Genomic DNA, 17,946 nt, shown 5'->3' with positions numbered 1-17,946 from the left:
TATTTTTTTTTTTTTAAAGGAAAAAGGAAGTATCACATTTACATAAGTATTCAGACACTTTATTCAGTACTTTGTTCAAGCAACTTTGGCAGCGATTACAGCCTCGGGTCTGTCATCTGCTTCCATCTGACCTGATTGGTAGAGTGCCGCAGAGATGGTTGTCCTTCTGGAAGGTTCTCCCATCTCTACAGAGGTACTCTGGAGCTCTGTCAGAGTGACCATTGGGTTCTTGGTCACCTCCCTGACCAAGGCCCTTCTCCCCCGATTGCTCAGTTTGGCTGGGCGGCCAGCTCTAGGAAGAGTCTTGGTGGTTCAAAACTTCTTCCGTTTTGAGAATGATGGAGGCAACTGTGTTCTTGGGGACCTTCAATGCTACAGACATTTTGGGACCCTTCCGCAGATCTGTGCCTCGACACAATCCTGTCTCGGAGCTCTACAGACAATTCCTTCAACCTCATGGTTTGGTTTTTGCTCTGACATGCACTGTCAACTGTGGGACCTCATATAGACAGGTATGTGCCTTTCCAAATCATGTCCAATCAATTGAATTTGCTGTACTGTACTGTATCTGAGCTCAATTTCGAGTCTCATAGCAAAGGGTCTGAATATTTATGTAAATAAGGTATTTCTGTTGTTTATTTTTAATACATTTGTAAAAATGTCATTATGGGGTATTGTGTGTAGATTGAGGAAAATGTTTAATTTATAACATTTTAGAATAAGGCTGTAACGTAACAAAATGTGGGAAAAGTCACGAGGTCTTAATTCTTCCAAATGTGCTGTAAATATTCTGACAACCTCCCCCATTAAAATGATCGACATATTCATTATTCATGCAGTAAGTGCTTGGTCATTTATTTTTTTCAATGCTGTTTGTAGATTCATATTGTAGACGCAATGTTCTTTGTAGTCGTGCTTCGCGATACGACATATTACCTAGTAATAGTATGCAATATGGGTGTCTGTGTATAACTTACCATTATGATGCCGGTAAATGGTTTGTGTAAATAATACATTCAAAGGTTTACACACATTACATTTGCAAACAAACTCTCCTCACTAGGTAATGATGAGTTGCAATTATACAATAAAATCCAATGTGAGTTCATTTGCATATCTTTGAAATTGTGCAAAACACACGGAGGACAGCGTCCCATTTTGTTATGTAACTGCCTTCTGCTGCTCACCTCACACACACAGACACACACACACACACACACACACACACACACACACACACACACACACACACACACACACACACACACATATACACACACACACACACAGACACACACACACACAGACACACACACACACACACAGACACACACACACACACACACACACACAGACACACACACACGCTTTCACACGCACACACACACACACACACACACATAGACGCACACACACACACACACACACACACACATAGACACACATATACACACACACACACAGACACACACACACACATATACACACACACACACAGACACACAGACGCACACACACACACACACACACACATAGACACACACAGACACACACACACAGACACACACACATAGACACACACACACACACACACACACACACACAGACAGACAGAGAGAACGAGTACTCTGGGTAGCTCTCTCCCAACGCCCACGCCCTCGTCACAATCGCTGCAGGAGAAAAGTCATTCCATTGAAGGATGTCTCTTAAATTAAAGTTTAAAAAATGGAGTCATTGAATTGGTCTGGCAACTTCATGGCTCCTAATTAGGGTTGAAAAGATACCGGTAATTTACTAAAGTTATTGGAATATTCAGTAATTTGGGTAAATCAGAAAATCAGAAAATCTATGACATTCGTTCACAACTTTGGTAATTTACAGTTGAAAATACTCAAATAATATTCATTTTTTATATACGTGCCCATATAGTCCATGAGTTTCTAGTAGATATGGTTACAGAGAAAGCCTACTGAAAAACGCATCTAATCAACAGTTGCATTATTTTGGCACACACACACACACACACACACACACACACACACACACACACACACACACACACACACACAGACACACACACACAGACACACACACACACAGACACACACACACACACACACAGACACACACACACACGCTTTCACACGCACACACACACACACACACAGCTCCGCTGCTGTGTGATTAATGCCATGCAGGCGATGTGGGTGGATTGGTCTCTAACTGCACTCTCTGGAGGAAGATAGGTTAGTGTCCCAGGTGGCACCCTATTCCCTATGCAGTGCACTACTTTTCACCAGGATTCTGTTCAAAAGTAATGAACGATATAGGGAATAGGATGCCATTTGGGATTACACTAGGGCCCTAATGGAGGGTACTTAAACTACCTGTCAGGAGCACAGCACCTCTCTGATTAAGAGTCACAGGTTGTGTCCTATATGGCACTCTATCCCCTATATAGTGCACTATGGGCCCTGGTCAAATGAGTGCAATATAAAGGGAATAGAGTACCATTTGGGCCACACACATAGAGAGTTTATTCTGCACAAAGTGTATTCATCATCAGACATGGGGTTGGAGAGCTCTGTTGGGTTCTATGGCTTCCCTACTGTGAGCACTAAGCAGACATGGGGTTGGAGAGCTCTGTTGGGTTCTATGGCTTCCCTACTGTGAGCACTAAGCAGACATGGGGTTGGAGAGCTCTGTTGGGTTCCATGGCTTCCCTACTGTGAGCACTAAGCAGACATGGGGTTGGAGAGCTCTGTTGGGTTCTATGGCTTCCCTACTGTGAGCACTAAGCAGACATGGGGTTGGAGAGCTCTGTTGGGTTCCATGGCTTCCCTACTGTGAGCACTAAGCAGACATGGGGTTGGAGAGCTCTGTTGGGTTCCATGGCTTCCCTACTGTGAGCACTAAGCAGACATGGGGTTGGAGAGCTCTGTTGGGTTCCATGGCTTCCCTACTGTGAGCACTAAGCAGACATGGGGTTGGAGAGCTCTGTTGGGTTCCATGGCTTCCCTACTGTGAGCACTAAGCAGACATGGGGTTGGAGAGCTCTGTTGGGTTCCATGGCTTCCCTACTGTGAGCACTAAGCAGACATGGGGTTGGAGAGCTCTGTTGGGTTCCATGGCTTCCCTACTGTGAGCACTAAGCAGACATGGGGTTGGAGAGCTCTGTTGGGTTCCATGGCTTCCCTACTGTGAGCACTAAGCAGACATGGGGTTGGAGAGCTCTGTTGGGTTCCATGGCTTCCCTACTGTGAGCACTAAGCAGACATGGGGTTGGAGAGCTCTGTTGGGTTCTATGGCTTCCCTACTGTGAGCACTAAGCAGACATGGGGTTGGAGAGCTCTGTTGGGTTCCATGGCTTCCCTACTGTGAGCACTAAGCAGACATGGGGTTGGAGAGCTCTGTTGGGTTCTATGGCTTCCCTACTGTGAGCACTAAGCAGACATCTTGACTCACTACCTTTATTAATATATGACGCAGGAAGACCACTTTACAGTAAGATGGTTTATCCAGTAAATTGGTGCATTATCAATGGTTTTCCAGTGGTTTTATTAAAAGTAGTGAACAGGTTCGTAACGTCTGAACAGGTTCGTAACCTCATATCTAACAAGCCTTATATCTAACAAGCCTTATATCTAACAAGCCTCATATCTAACAAACCTCATATCTAACAAGCCTTATATCTAACAAACCTTATATCTAAAAAACCTGATATCTAACAAACCGTATCTTTAACAAGTCTTAAATCTAACAAGCCTTATATCTAACAAGCCTCATATCTAACAAACCTGATATCTAACAAACCGTATCTTTAACAAGTCTTAAATCTAACAAGCCTGATATCTAACAAACCTTTTCTTTAACAAGCCTTAAATCTAACAAACCTGATATCTAACAAGCCTTATATCTAACAAACCTTATATCTAAAAAACCTGATATCTAACAAAACGTATCTTTAACAAGTCTTAAATCTAACAAGCCTTATATCTAACAAGCCTCATATCTAACAAACCTGATATCTAACAAACCGTATCTTTAACAAGTCTTAAATCTAACAAGCCTGATATCTAACAAACCGTATCTTTAACAAGTCTTAAATCTAACAAGCCTGATATCTAACAAACCTTTTCTTTAACAAGTCTTAAATCTAACAAGCCTGATATCTAACAAACCTTTTCTTTAACAAGCCTTAAATCTAACAAACCTGATATCTAACAAGCCTTATATCTAACAAACCTTTTCTTTAACAAGCCTTAAATCTAACAAGCCTTATATCTAACAAGCCTTATATCTAACAAGCCTTAAATCTAACAAACCTGATATCTAACAAACCTGATATCTAACAAACCTTTTCTTTAACAAGCCTTAAATCTAACAAGCCTTATATCTAACAAACCTTATATCTAACAAACCTTATATCTAACAAGCCTTATATCTAACAAGCCTTAAATCTAACAAACCTGATATCTAACAAGCCTTAAATCGAACAAACCTTATATCTAACAAACCTGATATCTAACAAACCTTATATCTAACAAACCTGATATCTAACAAACCTGATATCTAACAAACCTGATATCTAACAAACCTTATATCTAACAAACCTGATATCTAACAAACCTGATATCTAACAAACCTTATATCTAACAAACCTTTTCTTTAACAAGCCTTAAATCTAACAAGCCTTATATCTAACAAGCCTTAAATCTAACAAACCTGATATCTAACAAACCTTATCTTTAACAAGCCTTAAATCTAACAAGCCTTATATCTAACAAGCCTCATATCTAACAAACCTGATATCTAACAAACCGTATCTTTAACAAGTCTTAAATCTAACAAACCTGATATCTAACAAACCGTATCTTTAACAAGTCTTAAATCTAACAAGCCTGATATCTAACAAACCTTTTCTTTAACAAGCCTTAAATCTAACAAACCTTATATCTAACAAGCCTTATATCTAACAAACCTTATATCTAACAAGCCTTAAATCTAACAAACCTTATATCTAACAAGCCTTATATCTAACAAGCCTGATATCTAACAAACCTTATATCTAACAAGCCTTATATCTAACAAACCTGATATCTAACAAACCTTATCTTTAACAACCCTTAAATCTAACAAGCCTTATCTTTAACAAGCCTTATATCTAACAAACCTTATATCTAACAAACCTTATATCTAACAAGCCTTATATCTAACAAGCCTCATATCTAACAAACCTTATATCTAACAAGCCTTATATCTAACAAACCTTATATCTAACAAGCCTCATATCTAACAAACCTTATATCTAACAAGCCTTATATCTAACAAACCTTATATCTAACAAGCCTCATATCTAACAAACCTTATATCTAACAAGCCTTATCTTTAACAAGCCTTAAATCTAACAAACCTTATATCTAACAAGCCTTATATCTAACAAGCCTCATATCTAACAAACCTTATATCTAACAAGCCTTATATCTAACAAACCTGATATCTAACAAACCTTATATCTAACAAACCTTGTCTTTAACAAGCCTTAAATCTAACAAGCCTTATCTTTAACAAGCCTTAAATCTAACAAACCTTAAATCTAACAAACCTGATATCTAACAAACCTTAAATCTAACAAGCCTTATCTTTAACAAACCTTAAATCTAACAAACCTTATCTGTAAAAAACCTTAAATCTAACAAACCTTAAATCTAACAAACCTTGCCAGCAGACAGCAAGTTCTGTTTCCATATGCAACATGCAGGTCAGTATAGAATGAAAATATGGACAATGCATAGGCCTGTATTGAAATAGCAAGCTTGCTGGTGACATATCTGTCCAATAAGTGAAGTTGTGCTTAACTTGGCTGCTCTTAGTTCAAGATGGTGGATTCAGCAGAAGCTTTCAATAATGTTCTGTCATTTCCATAGAGACCTCAACACACAGTAAAGTCTGTCTGATTCAAATCCACGTCGGGGCATTTCCTCCTGACTTAAATATGCCGACTCATCACAGTCCCAATGAATGGGTTCGGTTGTGTCCCAAATGGCACCCTATTCCCAACTTAGCGCACTAGTCCTGACCAGGACCCATAGTAGAGCACTATGTCTAGGGTGACATTTTGGGATGCAGTCTTCGGGAGTAGTGCAGCGTTTTTCAAATGAAGAGGGAGAAGTCAGATACAGTCGATATGATACCATTCCCACAAACCTGTATTCTAAACCCATTTCCAAACACATTAGCATCAAGCCAGATGGGATAAATATAATAGTCATATTGGGATGTTTGCTGCCAGAATGCTCAAAAATCATTTCCAACTTCACTTGGTTTTCTGCGGCTCTGCCTCAAAGTGGTTTACAGATGCCTAAAGTAGATGCAGATGCTGACCAGCAGATTTTCACATCCTTGATTTTCATATTTACAAAACACAGAGGGATTCATTATATAATTCTGCCACGGAAGTTAGTCACCAAACGGTAAATGTAAAACACCAACATCATCTTCTTTGCTGTATTGTGTTGTGGATGCATCCCGTATGACTCCCTATTCCCTATATATTACCTATATACAGTGCCTTGCGAAAGTATTCGGCCCCCTTGAACTTTGCGACCTTTTGCCACATTTCAGGCTTCAAACATAAAGATATAAAACTGTATTTTTTTGTGAAGAATCAACAACAAGTGGGACACAATCATGAAGTGGAACGACATTTATTGGATATTTCAAACTTTTTTAACAAATCAAAAACTAAAAAATTGGGCGTGCCAAATTATTCAGCCCCTTTTACTTTCAGTGCAGCAAACTCTCTCCAGAAGTTCAGTGAGGATCTCTGAATGATTCAATGTTGACCTAAATGACTAATGATGATAAATACAATCCACCTGTGTGTAATCAAGTCTCCGTATAAATGCACCTGCACTGTGATAGTCTCAGAGGTCCGTTAAAAGCGCAGAGAGCATCATGAAGAACAAGGAACACACCAGGCAGGTCCGAGATACTGTTGTGAAGAAGTTTAAAGCCAGATTTGGATACAAAAAGATTTCCCAAGCTTTAAACATCCCAAGGAGCACTGTGCAAGCGATAATATTGAAATGGAAGGAGTATCAGACCACTGCAAATCTACCAAGACCTGGCCGTCCCTCTAAACTTTCAGCTCATACAAGGAGAAGACTGATCCGAGATGCAGCCAAGAGGCCCATGATCACTCTGGATGAACTGCAGAGATCTACAGCTGAGGTGGGAGACTCTGTCCATAGGACAACAATCAGTCGTATATCGCACAAATCTGGCCTTTATGGAAGAGTGGCAAGAAGAAAGCCATTTCTTAAAGATATCCATAAAAAGTGTCGTTTAAAGTTTGCCACCATCCACCTGGGAGACACACCAAACATGTGGAAGAAGGTGCTCTGGTCAGATGAAACCAAAATGGAACTTTTTGGCAACAATGCAAAACGTTATGTTTGGCGTAAAAGCAACACAGCTGAACACACCATCCCCACTGTCAAACATGGTGGTGGCAGCATCATGGTTTGGGCCTGCTTTTCTTCAGCAGGGACAGGGAAGATGGTTAGAATTGATGGGAAGATGGATGGAGCCAAATACAGGACCATTTTGGAAGAAAACCTGATGGAGTCTACAAAAGACCTGAGACTGGGACGGAGATTTGTCTTCCAAAAAGACAATGATCCAAAACATAAAGCAAAATCTACAATGGAATGGTTCAAAAATAAACATATCCAGGTGTTAGAATGGCCAAGTCAAAGTCCAGACCTGAATCCAATCGAGAATCTGTGGAAAGAACTGAAAACTGCTGTTCACAAATGCTCTCCATCCAACCTCACTGAGCTCGAGCTGTTTTGCAAGGAGGAATGGAAAAAAAAAATTCAGTCAAAACTGATAGAGACATACCCAAGCGACTTACAGCTGTAATCGCAGCAACAGGTGGCGCTACAAAGTATTAACTATAGGGGGCTGAATAATTTTGCACGCCCAATTTTTAAGTTTTTGATTTGTTAAAAAAGTTTGAAATATCCAATAAATGTCGTTCCACTTCATGATTGTGTCCCACTTGTTGTTGATTCTTCACAAAAAAATACAGTTTTATATCTTTATGTTTGAAGCCTCAAATGTGGCAAAAGGTCGCAAAGTTCAAGGGGGCCGAATACTTTCGCAAGGCACTGTACATATATATATATATATATATATAGTGCAAAACAAGTAGTACACTATATAGGGAATAGGGTGCTGGGAATTAGGTGCCATTACAGATGCAATCCGGGTCATTAAAAAGTTCTGAATGAAAGGGATATGTAAATATGCCCAGCTCAGGTGAAAGCAGCACCAATCTAAAGGAGAAGAACACCCCAGGACAGATGTTCATGACTATAATCCCACTCCGAGGAGCTCACCAAGCTGTCTGCTTAGTTCTGCTCAAGTAGAAAACTAGTGGAGAAAAAAAGGAGAGCTAAGTCACATTTTATGAAGCGTTTCTTTTTCATATCACCTCTCCTAACCCACAATGTAATTGCACTGTAACCATCCAAGGAGCTCAATTAGGTAGCAAAGGGATTGTTAGTTACCAGACTGTCAAGAATTACCATCCTGCCACGACAGTGACTCCTGCGCCTGCTACTAGTCAATAACGACATCGTAGTTAAATATACATATTTTTTGGGCATTTAGACTTTTCAAAGATCAGAGACTCCTTTCTCCTGCAAACAGTCTCTCCAGGGCTCTCTCTCTCTCTCTCTCTGTGTGTGTGTGTGTGTGTGTGTGTGTGTGTGTGTGTGTGTGTGTGTGTGTGTGTGTGTGTGTGTGTGTGTGTGTGTGTGTGTGTGTGTGTGTGTGTGTGTGTGTGCGCGTGTGTGCGCGTGCGCGTGGGTGTGTGCACACAGCTGGAGGTAGTTATCTCCATCACAGCTGAATGCAGGATTTGGAACCATGAGCTCTCTCTTCTCACTCAGCCTCTCAGGCAGACAGCAGGGCAGACCTGGTCCCATGTAGGATGCCATCAGGACCCCTGGAGCTGAGCTACACATCACACAGTCCTTAAAATCCCTTTCCTCCAGCATCTCTCCTTATCCCACCCCTTCCTCCAGCATCTCTCCTCATCGCAACCCCTCCTCCAGCATCTCTCCTTATCCCATCCCTTCCTCCAGCATCTCTCCTCAGCCCATCCCTTTCCTCCAGCATCTCTCCTCATCCCATTCCTTCCTCCAGCATCTCTCCTTATCCCATCCCTTCCTCCAGCATCTCTTCTTATCCCATTCCTCCTCTCGCATCCCTTCCTCCAGCATCTCTCCTTATCCCATTCCTTCCTCTCACATCCCTTCCTCCAGTATCTCTCCTTATCCCATCCCTTCCTCCAGCATCTCTCCTTATCCCATCCCTTCCTCCGGCATCTCTCCTTATCCCATCCCTTCCTCCAGCATCTCTCCTCATCCCATCCCTTTCCTCCAACATCTCTACTCATCGGATCCTGACCTGATAGGATGGGGATGCAGGGGTAAATAAATGGATCTATATATTAGAGACCCATATAGTTCCTGGAGCTGTCCTAAAACCAGTGGTTTGAAAATGTGGGGTGCATCAAGTTATAAAGGTGTAGGATGTAGTAAATAGTCTCATTCAGACCAAATTACTGTAGAGAAATATATGCACATGCATGACATTGAATGAGTTTTTTTCACGAGTGTCCATTTTAGGGCAACAACACTATGAAGCCAACATTGACATCTGGTGTTCAGTCCTCATGTCATCTGTTGCTTGCTACAGAAGCATAAAATGAGCTGAAGGGATTTCATAGCTTGGTCTCCGTCTCAAATGGCACCCTACTTCATTTGTAGTGCACTACTTTTTCACACAGGGCTCTGGTCAAACGTAGTGCACTATATAGTGAATAGGGAATCATTGGGACACATCCTTGCAGTGCCTCCCTGTTGATTGCGTGCCAAATCTGTTCTTGTTAAGACATTCTGCTGACATGAATATGATGTGGAAGCTTCACCCAGAGACTTATGAGTTCAGACAGGCAGATGCTCCTCAGATTACATGCGTCCATTGTGATCTCAACACTAAACATGACATGGAGAACATGGTTGACGCAAAGAATTACGATCAAGCCCAACCCAGACCTCTGGGGGATCAGCCTCCTTTGACGCCAGCTAAGACCCTGCTTATTAGAGGCACACAGTACTGTACAATAGTACAGTAGAATGGTACTGTAGAATATTACTGTAGAATTGTACTGTAGAATATTGCTGTAGCAGTGGAGGCTCCTCAGAAGAGGAAGGGGAGGAACATCCTCCTCAGTGAAATTTCATACATTTAATTGTGAAATACCAAAATGGCACCAATTTATTGATAAAAACACACTGTTTCGTAATGAAGGTCTATATTAACTTCAACAGCACTCTCTGGGGTAGCACCATGGTGTAGCTGGAGAACAACTACCTTCTATCGTCCACTGGGTACAGTGACGTCAATACAAAACTTAGAAGGCTGGAGGCCTTACCCTCTTCCATAGATCTACATGATTATTATGACCACTTCCGGAGGACTACGATACTGGGCTTTTGCAGTATGAACTGACATGTTGTCCATCCAATCATGGGATTAGAATCAGAGAATGAATTTATTGTGTTGCATTAGGGTTGTGCCACAGAACATTGGGGGTTCTATGTGGTTAAAAGATGTTGTTGATATTATTGGATACAGTTTGAAAAGGGATAGTTGAGCAATTTTGGGATATTATTAAATTCAAATTAGTTTATTCAGATTACAGGAGATTGAGGAGGTAGATTATAAATTGTTTTATTGGATTTAGAACTTTATGTTTGTGTCCAGTTAGTGTAATTTATTTAAATTTGCCTTGCTAACTTCAGTAGCAGTAACCAGCTAGCTAACGCTACCAGCTCCAGTGTGCAGTTTTTGATGCCAACGCTACTGACAATGTTGTTGACTTTTTGTTGAAGAACACTTTCATTCTCTGGGGTACGCAGAACAGGTGTGAATTAAAAGCGAGGGTCGACCTCTGCCTGAGATCAGTTTCATGAAGACGGTTGAAAAGGTGAGGGCGTTCAATACAACCTGGTATCAAAAGTATAGACAGGGAGCCTTTCATCAAGCTTGTATTGCTGGGTTTACCTGATTTTAGGAAAGTCTGAGCCTTGGGCGAATGGTGGGTACAGTGACCTGAAGAACATTGATCGTTCAGCTAAACGGCAAAACAAAAGCAAGGAGTATATAAATATCCACATCAGAGTCAAGCTTCTGGGAAAAAGCTGCATCGATTGTGACGTAGGTCTGCGTATTCAAGCTGCGCAACACAATGAGAAATGAAGAGACAGGGATGTTCTCTAGCGTTTTAACACCACGACGTTTCGGGGCATGCAAGAATAGGCTTTTAGAGGACATGACGAGAGTTCCGTCAACAAGGGCTACCATTAGGAGCTTGCAGCGTTAATTACACGTTATGATGCCTTTATTTGCTGAACTTTCAACGGTCTTTTCTGGGATGTCGAAATCAATTCAGAATGATTTGATAGCATCCGTCGCATCATCCATTAAAAGTTAGATTAAAGAGAGAGGTTGACGCAGTGCATTTTTTAACACATGCACCCAAGTTTCCTCCGGTATTTATTTAGCAAAGATGTTAATAACACATAATCACTCCGGACAGACACAAGCAAAATGCATACATACATGTCCATGTTGCAGCAGTCTAGGCTACACCTAAACATGAGAGATCTGACACGTTGTATGGGATGAAAACGAGACAACTTTTCAGTCTGATCAACTGTAGGCTTCTAATAAGAGCAGCTAATTGGTAACGTTATGTATTTATAGTCCATTTGTGTGTCAGGAGAAAATGAGAATGTAATGTGATCTAAATTGGGCTGTCTAGGCTACCTATACAGTGGGGCAAAAAAGTATTTAGTCAGCCACCAATTGTGCAAGTTCTCCCACTTAAAAAGATGAGAGAGGCCTGTCATTTTCATCATATGTACACTTCAACTATCACAGACAAAATGAGAAAAAAAATTCCAGAAAATCACATTGTAGGATTTTTAATGAATTTATTTGCAAATTATGGTGGAAAATAAGTATTTGGTCAATAACAGAAGTTTATCTCAATACTTTGTTATATACCCTTTGTTGGCAATGACAGAGGTCAAAAGTTTTCTGTAAGTCTTCACAAGGTTTTCACACATTGAAACAATGTTGCGATTGTTTGTGAGAATGCCAACAGGTGTGGTTCCCATGCGGGAAAGATTCTATTGGGGAAAGGTTCCCGTGGGGGTTGCCATGGAAGCCAGGAAAGGGAGTGAGGTGTGTGTGTGTGTGTTTGTGTGTGTGTGTGTGCGTGTGTGTGTGTGTGTGTGCTCAAACACACATGCATGTGGGGGTCTGGGAGAGGAAGTGTGTGATGAATGGGCATGTGCCTGAACTCAATGTTCTACACTAATTGTAGTCTCAACCATTCATTTCTAATGACCGGCCATTTTGACTGGGAACACCACAGGTGTACAAATGTTAAATAAAACACCCAAAATGTAATGAAAATCATCTAAATGTATTTTGTGTGTTCAGATGCCCTGTGTGGACAAAGTCATGGAACCTTATGACAATCAGATTAAATTAACTACATTTTACAGAGAGAAAACTTGTAAATCGGTCCAATTTGACCGGAACACAGCAGGAGGGTTAAATGATAAGGAAAAACTCTTGCCCCAGAGGGTACAAATTGCCCCCCAACTCTGGGACCTATGTTGCCACCAGTCTGACCACTCTGGGACCTGCCACCAGTCTGACCACTCTGGGACCTATGTTGCCACCAGTCTGACCACTCTGGGACCTATGTTGCCACCAGTCTGACCACTCTGGGACCTATGTTGCCACCAGTCTGACCACTCTGGGACCTATGTTGCCACCAGTCTGACCACTCTGGGACCTATGTTGCCACCAGTCTGACCACTCTGGGACCTATGTTGCCACCAGTCTGACCACTCTGGGACCTATGTTGCCACCAGTCTGACCACTCTGGGACCTATGTTGCCACCAGTCTGACCACTCTGGGACCTATGTTGCCACCAGTTGTCAGTTATCATCAGGTATGTGGATGATCAGGGCTTTATTCAGGATTTTTTCTTGGGTGACTTTCAAATCAAATGTTATTTGTCACATACACATGGTTAGCAGATGCTTATGCTTCTAGTTCCGACAGTGCAATAATATCTAACATGTAATCTAACAATTCCACAACAACTACCTAATACACAGAAATCTAAAGGGATGGAATAAGAATATGTACATATGTGCGATGAGATGAGAATTGACCGAGTGGCATAGGCAAGATGCAATAGATGGTATAAAATACAGTATATACATATGAGATGAGTAATGTCAGATATGTAAACATTATTAAAGTGACGAGTGATCCATTTATTAAAGTGGCCAATGATTTCAAGTCTGTATCTAGGCAGCAGCCTCTCTGTGTTAGTGATGGCTGTTTAACAGTCTTATGGCCTTGAGATAGAAGCTGTTTTTCAGTCTCTCGGTCCTAGCTTTGATGTACTGACCTCGCCTTCTGGATGGTATCGGGATGAACAGGTAGTGGCTCGGGTGGCTGTTGTCCTTGATGATCTTTTTGGCCTTCCTGTGACATTGGGTGCTGTAGGTGTCCTGGAGGGAAGGTAGTTTTCCCCTGGTGATGCGCTGTGCAGAACGCACCACCCTCTGGAGAGCCTTGCGGTTGAGGGGGGTGCTGTTGCCAGACCAGGCGGTGATACAGCCTAACAGGAGGCTCTCAGTTGTGCATCTGTTAAAGTTTGTGAGGGTTTTAGGTGACAAACCAAATTCCTTCAGCCTCCTGAGGTTGGAGAGGCATTGTTGCACCTTCTTCACCAGACTGTCTGTGTGGGTGGAACATTTCAGTTTGTCCGTGATGTGTACGCCAAGGAACTTAACTTTCCACTTTCTACACTGCTGACCCATCGATGTGGATAGGGGGGTGCTCCCTCTGCTGTTTCCTGAAGTCCACAATCATCTTCTTTGTTTTGTTGACTGTTGAAGGAATTTAATTCCTCTGTTTTAATTCCCAATTAAAATTAAACACTCTGTCAAGAATTTGTAAGACCCTTATTTTATAGGAATGGACAGAGCCCCGGTCTTAAAGTCAAGTAACAGCCTTTATTCAAGAGAGTACTGAGTACATACACATTTTACCACAGGTTCTAAACTGAAAATGACGTCAGCGTTTTCAAAGTGTTCCGTCTCTTCTTGACACTGGTAGAAAGGCTCTATAGCTCTCAAGCCTTCCCTCCTCGCCTAGAGCCAAGGTCAGTCAGTGTAGATAAGCATTCTAGACAGTCTGGAGATATAGTTCATTCATTTGTACCAAGGAACAGACCGTCATTGTTCTAAACTCTTGACCACATTCACTACATTATATTCAATACTGGGATCAAGAGAGAAAATTCATACATGTACAGTAGCATAATAGTATTCTGATTAGTACATCCTGATTGAAATGTATACATAATTAGTCATTATAGATAAAAATTCCCTTAACATTGACGTTGAGTGAGAGGTTGTTTTCCTAACCCCACACTCCGAGTGCCCTCACCTCCTCCCTGTAGGCTGTCTCGTCATTGTTGGTAATCAAGCCCACTACTGTTGTTTCGTCTGCCAACTTGATGATTGAGTTGGAGGCGTGCATGGCCATGCAGTCATGGGTTAACAGGGAGTACAGGAGGAGGCTGAGAATGCACCCTTGTAGGGCCCCAGTGTTGAGGATCAGCGTAGTGGAGATGTTGTTTCCTACCTTCACCACCTGGCGCGGCTCGTCAGAAAGTCCTGGACCTAATTGCACAAGGCGGGGTTGAGACCCAGGGCCTCAAGCTTAATGATGGGCTTGGAGGGTACTATGGTGTTGAATGCTGACCTATAGTCAAAGAACAGCATTCTTACATAGGTATTCCTCTTGTCCAGATGGGATAGGGCAATGTGCAGTGTGATTGCTTCTGTGGACCTGTGGGCGGTATGCAAACTGAAGTGGGTCTAGGGTGGCAGGTAAGGTGGAGGTGATATGATCCTTGACTAGTCTCTCAAAACACTTAATGATGACAGAAGTGAGTGCTATGGAGCGATAGTCATTTAGTTCAGTTATCTTTGCCTTCTTGGGTACAGTAACAATGGTGACCATCTTGAAACATGTGGGGAGAGCAGACTGGGATAGGAAGAGATTAAATATGTCCGTAAGCACACCAGCCAGCTGGTCTGCACATGCTCTGAGGACGCGGCTAGGGATGCCGTCTGGGCCAGCAGCCTTGCGAGGGTTAACACGTTAAAATGTCTTACTCACGTTGGCCACGGAGAAGGAGAGAGGTGGCCCGCAGTCCTTGGTAGCGGGCCGCATCAGTGGTGCTGTGTTATCCTCAAAGCGGGCAAATAAGGTGTTTAGTTTGTCTGGAAGCAAGACGTCGGTGTCCGTGACGTGGCTGGTTTTCGTTTTGTAGTCCGTGATTGTAGACGCTGCCACATACGTCTAGTGTCTGAGCCATTGAATTGCGACTCCACTTTGTCCCTTTACCAACATTTCGATTGTTTGATTGCCTTGCAGAGGGAATAACTACACTGTTTATATTTGGCCATATTCCCAGTCATATTTCCATGGTTAAATACGGTGGTACGCACTTTCAGTTTTGCCCGAATGTCGCCATCTATCCACGGTTTCTGTTTAGAATAGGTTTTAATAGTTACAGTGGGCTCAACATCTCCAATGCACTTCCTTATTAACTCACTCACCGAATCAGCATATAAATCAATGTTATTCTCTGAGGCTGCCCGGAACATTTCCCAGTCTGCGTGATCAAAACAATCTTGAAGTGTGTCTTCCGATTGGTCAGACCAGCGTTGAATGGTTATTGTCACGGGTTCGTCCTGTTTGAGTTTCAGCCTATAGGACCGTAGGAACAAATAGAGTCGTGGTCGGATTTGCCGAAGGGACGGCGTGGGAGGGTCTTGTATGCATCACGGACATTATAGTAGCAGTGGTCCAGTGTACTGTCTGTGAGAGTGCTACAATCAATGTGCTGATAGAATTTAGGTAGCCTTGTTCTCAAATGTTCTTTGTTAAAATCCCCAGCCACAATAATGCAGCCTCAGGATATATGGTTTCCAGTTTACATAGAGTCCAGAGAAGTTCCTTGAGGGCCATCGTGGTATCTGCTTGAGGGGGGATATATACAGCTGTGACGATAACTGAGAATTCTCTTGGGAGATAATGTGGTGGGCATTTGATTGTAAGGAATTCTAGGTTAGATGAACAAAAAGACTTGAGTTCCTTGTTATGATTACTTACACCATGAGTCATTAATCTTGAAGCATACACCGGAAACCCGGTGGCTGTACCGACTCCGACAACGTATCCCGAGAGAGCCATGTTTCTGTGAAACAGAGAATGTTACAATCTCTAATGTCTCTCTGGAAGGCAACCCTTGCCCTAATTTTGTCTACCTTGTTGTCTAGAGACTGGACATTGGCGAGTAATATACTCGGAAGCTATGGGTGGTGTGCACGCCTTCGAAGTCTGACCAGGAGGCCGCTCCGTCAACCTCTTCTGTGGCATTGTTGTTTTGGGTCGGCCTCAGGGATTAGATCCAATGTCCTGGGTGGTGTTCAAACAAGGATCTGCTTCGGGAAAGTCGTATTCCTAGTCGTAACATTGGTAAATGGAAGTTGCTCTTATAGCCAATAGTTCTTCCCGGCTGCATGTAATTACACTTAAAATCTTCTGGACTAACAATGTATGAAATAATACATAATAAAACATTTAAATACTGAATAGTTTCCTAAGGACTCGAAGCGAGGCGACTGTCTCTGTCGGCACCATCCTTCATCTGTTGACATGTCAAAGTGGCCGAGTTTTGACTTTGTGAATTTTGAGATGTAGGTTTGAACGTGTTGTTCAAACCTACGATGGTGCAACTGTAATGTATCTGCTATTTGTATCTACAGCTAAGTCCCCTCCTGTTCCCTGATTAAGAGGTGATGACCACTCCACTACCATTGTCAACTCTCTCCTGACATGAACTGAATGTTTCCCTTCCAAGCACTGTGAGTACCCCTATCAAGTTTCTCTCATTACTGTATGTAGAGTCAATCACACACACAAACACAATCACATTATTGCACATCAATGATTTTACTCATTGCTTGGACTAACTCAATCTTAGACAAAAGAGCTAACTGTGTAGTGTGTTGTGTTATTGTTTTTTGTATTCCCAGTCAAATCCTGTCCTGAAGTCAAGTCTCTGAACAGCTCAACTCATGCCTCATACCCATTTAATCGCTGCTGTGGTCCCTCCCAACACTGTGTAAGTAGCCCTCTCATTCCCATTCCCCATAATATTGTACTATAAATGTCTTTATTAAATGCTTTAAATGCTTTAGGTTAAAATAATTAGTCTTTGATGGTTTTTGAAATAGACTTTGTCATCTCTGTGCGTTCCGCGTCTATACCGTGGATCTCCCATCCTCCTACATTTTTCACGTCACCAGCCTCCACTGTACGGTAGAATAGTACTGTAGGATAGTACTGTAGAATAAGTAATTAAAGCATGTATGAAGGTTACTGTTTGTGAGACAGAGAGGGGCTGTTGGAAATGGGACATAAAGAGCGTCCTTTTCACACTTGACATCCAATTTGTCTTGTTTTTCCAGAAGTGGCTTTCATGATTCACGGATTTAAAGCCCAGAGAGATTAGAGGGGAGGATGTGACAGCTGGCGTGTGTGTGTGTGTGTGTGTGTGTGTGGTTGTATGTGTGTGTGTGTGTGTGTGTGTGTGTGTGTGTGTGTGTGTGTGTGTGTGTGTGTGTGTGTGGTTGTGTGCGTGTGGTTGTATGTGTGTGTGGCTGCTTTTGAAAAGAACAAACATCAGACTTCCT

The 17,946-nt window shown here is 42.1% G+C and overlaps 1 long non-coding RNA gene across 1 annotated transcript in view; it reads left to right on the top strand.

The window, feature by feature from the left end:
- LOC149971533 (uncharacterized) overlaps positions 1-17,533 on the top strand; it is a 62,056-nt gene extending 44,523 nt beyond the window's left edge. Inside the window, exons 2-3 of the long non-coding RNA XR_016491760.1 lie at positions 17,017-17,115; positions 17,287-17,533. This is a non-coding gene — a long non-coding RNA (uncharacterized LOC149971533). The remainder of the gene's footprint in view (positions 1-17,016; positions 17,116-17,286) is intronic.
- The last annotated feature ends 413 nt before the right edge of the window (positions 17,534-17,946 follow it).

This window comes from Oncorhynchus mykiss, chromosome 25, assembly GCF_057628025.1.
Source record: "Oncorhynchus mykiss isolate SJ-2025 chromosome 25, ASM5762802v1, whole genome shotgun sequence".
Classification (NCBI taxonomy): Eukaryota; Metazoa; Chordata; class Actinopteri; order Salmoniformes; family Salmonidae; genus Oncorhynchus; species Oncorhynchus mykiss.
This window is presented reverse-complemented; position numbering and strand designations above follow the sequence as displayed.